At 40.8% G+C, this 9,269-nt stretch overlaps 1 non-coding gene across 1 annotated transcript; it reads right to left on the minus strand.

The window, feature by feature from the left end:
- Window positions 1-513: 513 nt before the first annotated feature.
- LOC130984739 (small nucleolar RNA R71) lies at window positions 514-621 on the minus strand. The gene has a single exon (XR_009088652.1). It is a non-coding gene; the product is annotated as a small nucleolar RNA R71 (small nucleolar RNA).
- Between the last annotated feature and the right edge of the window lie 8,648 nt (window positions 622-9,269).

A 9,269-nucleotide genomic window follows, 5' to 3' on the forward strand; every position in this document is an offset into this window, starting at 1 on the left:
GTTGAGGCTGATCCTGAACCTGAAAGGACCTTGAATTGAAAGCTAAGAGAAGCCAAAGCACAACTCTCTTTAGAGCACCTGACCGAATTCTTCAAGGAAGAAGAACACATGGCAGCCGAAAACAACAACAATGCAAACAATGCAAGGAAGGTGCTGGGTGACTTTACTGCACCTACTCCTGATTTTTATGGGAGAAGCATCTCTATCCCTGCCATTGGAGCAAACAACTTTGAGCTTAAGCCTCAATTAGTTTCTCTAATGCAACAGAATTGCAAGTTCCATGGACTTCCAATGGAAGATCCTCATCAGTTTTTAGCTGAATTCTTGCAAATCTGTGACACAGTCAAGACTAATGGGGTAGACCCTGAAGTCTATAGACTGATGCTATTCCCTTTTGCTGTAAGAGACAGAGCTAGAATATGGTTGGATTCTCAACCTAAAGAAAGCCTGGACTCTTGGGAAAAGCTAGTCAATGCCTTCTTGGCAAAGTTCTTTCCACCACAAAGATGGAGTAAGCTTAGAGTGGAAGTCCAAACCTTCAGACAGAAGGATGGAGAATCCCTCTATGAAGCTTGGGAAAGATACAAACAATTAATCAGAAAATGTCCTTCTGACATGCTTTCTGAATGGAGCATCATAGGTATTTTCTATGATGGTCTCTCTGAACTGTCCAAGATGTCTTTGGATAGCTCTGCTGGAGGATCTCTTCATCTGAAGAAGACGCCTACAGAGGCTCAAGAGCTAATTGAAATGGTTGCAAATAACCAATTCATGTACACTTCTGAAAGGAATCCTGTGAACAATGGGACTAGTCAGAAGAAAGGAGTTCTTGAGATTGATACTCTGAATGCCATTTTGGCTCAGAATAAAATATTGACTCAACAAGTCAATTTGATTTCTCAAAGTCTGTCTGGAATGCAAAATGCACCTGGCAGTACTAAGGATGCTTCATCTGAGGAAGAAGCTTATAATCCTGAGAACCCTTCAATGGAAGAGGTGAATTACCTAGGAGAGCCCTATGGTAACACCTATAATTCTTCATGGAGAAATCACCCAAATCTCTCATGGAAGAATCAAGAGAGACCTCAACAAGGTTTCAATAACAATAATGGTGGAAGAAACAGGTTTAGCAATAGCAAGCCTTTTCCATCATCTTCTCAGCAACAGACAGAGAGTTCTAAGCAGAATAATTCTGACTTAGCAACAATGGTCTCTGATCTAATAAAGACTACTCAAAGTTTCATGAATGAAACAAGGTCCTCCATCAGAAATTTGGAAGGACAAGTGGGACAGCTGAGCAAGAAAATTACTGAACTCCCTCCTAGTACTCTTCCAAGTAATACAGAAGAAAATCCAAAAGGAGAGTGCAAAGCCATAGACATGGCCGAATATGGAGAGGAAAGAGAGGAGGAGGACGCCACTGAGGAAGACCTCAGTGGGCGTGTACCAACCTCCTCTGAGTTCCCCAAAGAGGAACCATGGGAATCTGAGGCTCAAAATGAGACCATAGAGATTCCATTGGAATTACTTCTGCCATTCATGAGCTCTGATGAGTATTCTTCCTCTGAAGAGGATGAGTATGTCACTGAAGAGCAAGTTGCTAAATACCTTAGAGCAATCATGAAGCTAAATGACAAGTTATTTGGAAATGAGACTTGGGAAGATGAACCTCCCTTGCTCACCAAAGAACTGGATGACTTGTCTAGGCAGAAATTGCCTCTAAAGAGGCAAGATCCTGGGAAGTTTTCTATACCTTGTACCATAGGCACCATGACCTTCAAGAAGGCCTTGTGTGACTTAGGGTCAAGTGTAAACCTCATGCCCCTCTCTGTAATGGAGAAATTAGGGATCTTAGAGGTGCAAGCTGCAAGAATCTCATTAGAGATGGCAGACAACTCAAGAAAACAAGCCCATGGACTTGTAGAGGATGTTCTGGTTAAAGTTGAAGACCAGTACATCCCTACTAATTTCATAGTCCTAGAGACTGGGAAGTGCATGGATGAATCCATCATCCTTGGCAGACCCTTCCTAGCCACAGCAAAGGCTGTGATTGATGTTGACAGAGGAGAGTTGATCATTCAAGTGAATGAAGAATCCTTGGTGTTTAAGGCCCAAGGACATCCCTCTATCATCATGGAGAGGAAGCATGAAGAGCTTCTCTCAAAACAGAGCCAAGCAGAGCCCCCACAGTCAAACTCTAAGTTTGGTGTTGGGAGGCCACAACCAAACTCTAAGTTTGGTGTTGAAACCCCACATTCAAACTCTAAGTTTGGTGTTGGGAGGTTTCAACACGGTTCTGAGCATTTCTGAGGCTCCATGAGAGCCCTCTGTCAAGCTAATGACATTAAAGAAGCGCTTGTTGGGAGGCAACCCAATGTTTTATAATTAATTATTTTCTTTTGTTATTTTATCTTTTTTGTAGGTTGATGATCATAAGAAGTCACAAAAACAATGAAAAAAGCAAAAACAGAATGAAAAACAGGAAGAAAAACAGCACACCCTGGAGGAGAAGAAACTGGCGTTCAAACGCCAGTAATGCTAGCTGTTGGGCGTTTAACGCCCAGTCTGGCACCATTCTGGGCGTTTAACGCCAGAAAGGGGCACCAGACTGGCGTTAAACGCCAATAAAGGGCAACAACCTGGCGTTAAACGCCAGGAATGGGCACCAGCCCGGCGTTTAACGCCAGAAATGGCTCAAAACGTGATTTTGAGCAACATTTAGTGCAGGGATGACTTTTCCTTGACACTACAGGATCTGTGGACCCCACAGGACCCTACCATTACTCTCTCTTCTTCCCCCATTCACCAATCACCTCAACACCTCTTCCCCAAAAACCCCTCACCTATCAAATCCCATCTTTCTCTTCACCACTCACATCCATCCTTCATAAAACCCCACCAACCTCACCCTTCAAATTCAAACCACTTTCCCTCCCAAACCCACCCATAATGGCCGAACCTTTACCCCCCTCTCTCCTATAAATACCCTTCTTCAACTCTTCATTTTCACACAACCTAAACCCCCTTTCTTACCCTTCTTGGCCGAACACACTACCATCTCCCTTCTTCCTCATTTCTTCTTCTTCTACTCTCTTCTTTCTTCTTTTGCTCGAGGACGAGCAAACATTTTAAGTTTGGTGTGGTAAAAGCATTGCTTTTTGTTTTTCCATAACCATTTATGGCATCCAAAGCCGGTTCAACTGAGAAGGCATGACCTCAAGCCCATCACTAAGAAGAAGATGGAGCAAACAAGAGACCCCTCTCATCAAGAGATCCCTGAGATACCTCAAGGGATGCACTTTCCTCCACAAGACTATTGGGAGCAACTGAACACCTCCCTAGGAGAATTAAGTTCCAACATGGGACAACTAAGGGTGGAGCACCAAGAACACTCCATCATCCTCCATGAAATTAGAGAAGATCAAAGAATCATGAGAGAGGAGCAACAAAGACAAGGAAGAGACATTGAGGAGCTCAAGCACTCCATAGGATCTTCAAGAGAAAGAAAGAGCCGCCATCACTAAGGTGGACCCGTTCTTTAATCTCCTTGTTCTTTATTCTTCTCTTTTTCGAATTTTAGTGCTTTATGTTTATCCATGTTTGTGTCTTATGATCATTAGTGTCTTAGTGTCTATGCCTTAAAGTTATGAATGTCCTATGAATCCATCACCTTTCTTCAATAAAAACGTGCCTAATTGATAAAAGAAAGAATTGCATGAATTTTGAATTTTATAATAGTTTAATTATTTTGATGTGGTGGCAATATTTTTGTTCTCTGAATGTATGCTTAAACAGTGCATATGTCTTTTGAATTTGTGGTTCATGGATGTTGGCTCATGAAAGAATGATGAAAAAGGAGACATGTTACTGAGGATCTGAAAAATCAATAAAATGATTCTTGAAGCAAGAAAAAGCATTTCAAAAAAAAAAACGAAAAAAAAAGAGAAAGGAATAAGAGTTGTGATCCAAGGCAATAAGAGTGTGCTTAAGAACCCTGGACACCTCTAATTGGGGACTTTAGCAAAGCTGAGTCACAATCTGAAAAGGTTCACCCAATTATGTGTCTGTGGCATGTATGTATCCGGTGGTAATACTGGAAGACAGAGTGCTTTGGGCCACAGCCAAGACTCAATAAATAGCTATGTTCAAGAATCATCATACTTTACTAAGAGAATCATTAACACTATCTGGATTCTAAGTTCCTAAAGAAGCCAACCATTCTGGATTTCAAAGGATAGAGTGAGATGCCAAAACTGTTCGGAGGCAAAAAGTTAAAAGCCCCGCTCATCTGATTAATACTGATCTTCACAGATGTTTTTGGAATTCATTGCATATTCTCTTCTTTTTATCTTATTTGATTTTCAGTTGCTTGAGGACAAGCAACAATTTAAGTTTGGTGTTGTGATGAGCGGATAATTTGTATACTTTTTGGCATTGTTTTTAGTATGTTTTTGATATGATATAGTTAGTTTTTAGTATATTTTTATTAGTTTTTAATTAAAATTCACTTTTCTGGACTTTACTATGAGTTTGTGTGTTTTTCTGTGATTTCAGGTATTTTCTGGCTGAAATTGAGGGACCTGAGCAAAAATCTGATTCTGAGACCAAAAAGGACTGCAGATGCTGTTGGATTCTGACCTCCCTGCATTTGAAGCGGATTTTCTGGAGCTACAGAAGCCCAATTGGCGCGCTCTCAACGGCGTTGGAAGGTAGACATCCTGGGCTTTCCAGCAATATATAATAGTCTATACTTTGCCCAAGATTTGATGGCCCAAACCGGCGTTCAAATTCACCTCAAGGAATCCCAGCGTTAAACGCTGGAACTGGCACCCAAATGGGAGTTAAACGCCCAAACTGGCACCAAAGCTGGCGTTTAACTCCAAGAAGAGTCTCTACACGAAATTGCTTCATTGCTCAGCCCAAGCACACACCAAGTGGGCCCGGAAGAGGATTTTTATGTCATTTACTCATTTCTGTACACCCTAGGCTACTAGTTTCTTATAAGTAGGACCTTTTACTATTGTATAGAAATCTTTTGATCACTTTTAGATCTCTAGATCATCTTTGGACATTTTAGTTCTTAGATCATTGGGAGGCTGGCCATTCGGCCATGCCTAGACCTTATGCTTATGTATTTTCAAAGGTGGAGTTTCTACACACCATAGATTAAGGTGTGGAGCTCTGCTGTACCTCGAGTATTAATGCAATTACTATTGTTCTTTCATTCAAATTCCGCTTGTTCTTTATCCAAGATATCACTTGTTCTTCAACATGATGAAGGTGATGATTGACGCCCATCACCATTCTCACTCATGAACAAAGTGACTGACAACCACTCTTGTTCTACAAGCATTTGAGGCTTGGTGAATATCTCTTGGATTCCTGATTGCACGATGCATGGTTGATCGCCTGACAACCGAGTGCTCGCCTGACAAACGAGCCAACCATTCCGTGAGATCAGAGTCTTCGTGGTATAGGCAAGAACTGATGGCAGCATTCAAGAGAATCCGGAAGGTCTAACCTTGTCTGTGGTATTCTGAGTAGGATTCAATGATTGAATGACTGTGACGTGCTTCAAACCTGTAACCTACTGGGCGTTAGTGACAGACGCAAAAGAGTTATTCTATTCCGGTAGGGGAGGGAACCACACCGGTGATTGGCAGCACTGTGACAGAGTGTGTGCATTAGCTTTCACTGCGAGGATGGGAGGTAGCTGCTGACAACAGTGAGACCCTATACGAGCTTGCCATGGAAAGGAGTAAGAAGGGTTGGATGAAGACAGTAGGAAAGCAGAGAGACGGAAGGGAAGGCATCTTCATGCGCTTATCTGAAGTTCCTACCAATGAATTACATAAGTATCACTATCTTTATCTTTTATGTTATTTTCGTTCATCACCATATATATCTGAGTTTGCCTGACTAAGATTTACAAGATGACCATAGCTTGCTTCAATACTAACAATCTCCGTGGGATCGACCCTTACTCACGTAAGGTTTATTACTTGGACGACCCAGTGCACTTGCTGGTTAGTTGTGCGAAGTTGTGTAATGCCATGGTATTGGGCTACCACGTTTTTGGAGCCATTACCAGGGATTATGAGAGTTGTGAAAAAGTATAGTTCACAATTTCGCGCACCAGTAATAAAACTCACGGGAGTGAGGTCGATCCCACAGGGATTGAAGGATTGAGCAATTTTAGTTTAGCGGTTGATTAGTCAAGCGAATCAAGTATTGGTTGAGTGATTTTGTATCCAACAGTAAGGAAATAGCAGGAAATGTAAAGGGAGAGGGATGAATTGCAGAAATTAAAGAGAATTGAGAGTAAAGGTGCTGAATCTTAAAGAACAAGAAATTAAATGACTGAAACTTAAAGTGCAAGAAATATAAATTGCTTGAATGAAAAAGGGATTTGAGGACTGGGATGTCAGAATTCAAGCAAGGGGAAGTAAATTGCAACAATTATCAAAGCAAAAGATGATTTGAATTCTGTTAAATCTCAACAGAAGGGAAAATTAAATTGCAGAAGAGGTTCACAGAAGAACCAAAAGGAAAAATGGGATCTCAGGACTCCAGAGACTAGATAGCAAAGTCTAGATCTCAATTGCCTTCCCAGATCCAAATTCACAAAGCAATTAACGAGAAATTAAAGAAGAAGCAGTAAAGGACATGTAATTGAACTTAATTATGCAGAAGAGGAATTAAAGAGCTCTTGAATGGAGATTGAGACAGATATTCCTCAATTCTTCACACCCAAGACTCAAACAAGAAAAGTAAAAATGCTCAAGCAAGAACGAGGAAGAAGAGAGATCAATTCTCCTCCCCAATTCCCTGAAATCTCAGTTCCTAGCTCTCAATGAAGTCTCCAAATTCAAAAATCAAAAGAAGGTTCCAAAAATCAAAAGTGAAGAAAAAGGTCTTAATTACATCAAACTATCTCCTATTTATACACTTTCTATTCTTGGATTTTGGAATTTGGATAGGCTTTTGATTTGGTGAAGAAATGAATTTAATTGGATTTTTAATCCAATTTCAGCCCATGAGGAAGTAGCTCCCAGGAGGCTGCCCTGCCATTGTGGAGGGCAGGGCAGGAAATGATGCATGCGGCCCTTGTTGCATGCGTGTGGTGCTGCAGGATGCTGCCCTGCCCTTGTGGAGGGCAGGGCAGAGTTTTCTTGGTGCGCCAGATTCTGCCCGCGCGTGTGTGCTTGCTGGCCAAGACTCCCTTGGTGCGCCAATCTTGTGCGCTGGCCGTGCATCACAAAATGCTGCCCTGCCCTTGTGGAGGGCAGGGCAATGTGCCAAAGGTGAAGTTCCAAGTTCGAAACTTGGTGGAGGCACACGCTACTTCTTTTCTTTGGTTTTCTTGGCACCAAAGTCATGCTTAGTTCCTTGCTTCCTCATGGTGCCGTGTTCGATCCAGGGAGAATGAAAGCAAACTAAATTTTGCTTGATTTTATTGTGCTTGAGCGCTACTCCTTTCCTCCTTGTCCTTGGGTTCGAAACCCATAGGAAGCATTATGAAGCAATTCCTTTTGAATTTTTCTTGGTTGAAGCCCGATATTGCTCTTGAGGAGGGCAGGGCAGAGTTTTTGCTCTCTTTGATTCTTAGCATCAAATTGTGCTCCGCCCTTGTTGTGGGCAGGGCAGTGATGCTTTTCAAGGTTTGGCTCATAATGTTGCTCTCCTGGAGGGCAGTGTGCCCTTGTGGAGGGCAATGTTTGCTTCCTCCCTTCCATGTGCCACACTTCTTACCTCTTGGGCCACGCTTTCTTAAGCCACGCTTCCTCTTTTCTTCTTTTCTTCACCTACAAGAAACCAAAACAACCACTCAAAGTATCTCTAAACTCATAAGGTTTATAATTCATTAAAAATCAATTAATTCTTGCTTAAACCTCATGATTTAGCATCAATTTAATGGTGGTTGCTTGATTTAAAGAAGTTATGCATTTTCATTCCAAATTGCTTACTTAAGATACAAGAAAGTGCATAAAGGCTAATAAAACAAGTGAAATTAGCTTGAAAAATGGGTATATGATGACCTGTCATCACAACACCAAACTTAATTCTTGCTTGTCCCCAAGCAAGCATCAAAACTAAGAGAAAATGAAATGAACAAGAAAAGAAAACATATCCTTATTAGGCACATAGCAGAACTTGATTTATGGAGTTTTTATGCAGACAATGATAACTCAATTATTGTTGCTGTTACATAACATACATTTTTCCTCAAAGGCTTACTAAACTTGCTGTTATAAGATTTATTCTTTCTTTGCTCCCTTGCTAACTTTTCTTTTCTCATGTTGCTTATCAAGCTTATTATTCTTTGAAGGCTTGGTGTCTAATGTTGCAGTAGTAGCCTTTGGCTTTATTTTTACTCAACATCTTTCCACTACAGACACATGGCTCACTATTTCTTCCTAGGATCATTGATGCCCAGCATCTCTTTGGATAACTAAATGTTCTGTATCTAGGTTGCTCTTTATTGTGGACTTTCAATTGGCCATCCCAAATCAGTTGATCTAAGTGACCGGGTTTTGAAATACCCCTCAGAATTTACTTATCCAAGCATATCCTAGTACAAGAACACCACAGGCATGTGTCCTAGGGTCCAAGCTATTGGTGTCTAGCCTTTATTCTTTGTTTTTCTTTCCACATTGGCTTTTTCTTCTTCCTTTTCTTTCTATTTTATTTTTTTGTTCTCAAGGGCTTTTTCTTTACTGATAAGAACCTTTATAACAGCAAGCTAGCTCACACTTCAATGAAAATGACATTATGCAGCAATTATTTCATGAGTTATGCATTTAATCAAACACATACACCACCATTAACTTCCATTCTGACTTATGCAACATTGGATATTTACTTTCTAATTCAAACAATTCTCTTTTATTCAATCATATGGGAAACAGAACCAAATTCAGCTAGGTGATGGATGACAAGCATTATGCAGATCATTTCTCTAGCTACTTATTGAACAAGGAAAAGTACAAGAAAATGAAATAAAAATGAAATAAACAGTGGAGGCATATCATGTTTCAGACATGCTTCTCCTTATTAGAAGTATGAAAGAAGAGGTATGAAAGAACTTTGCCACCTTCTAATGGTTGTGGCTGCTGCTTGATTCTCCCTTTTACTTCTTTCTCTTCCCTAGCTTAGAATAGTCTCAGATTTCTTCACCAGGACATCTTCTATCCCAGACAGAATCTAAGAGTCCTGAGAGCCCAACTTCTTCCAATCTGTTAAATGTTACCTCCGTATAGTGATGAGAC

The sequence above is a fragment of the Arachis stenosperma genome, chromosome 5 (genome assembly GCF_014773155.1).
Source record: "Arachis stenosperma cultivar V10309 chromosome 5, arast.V10309.gnm1.PFL2, whole genome shotgun sequence".
In the NCBI taxonomy this organism is placed as follows: domain Eukaryota; kingdom Viridiplantae; phylum Streptophyta; class Magnoliopsida; order Fabales; family Fabaceae; genus Arachis; species Arachis stenosperma.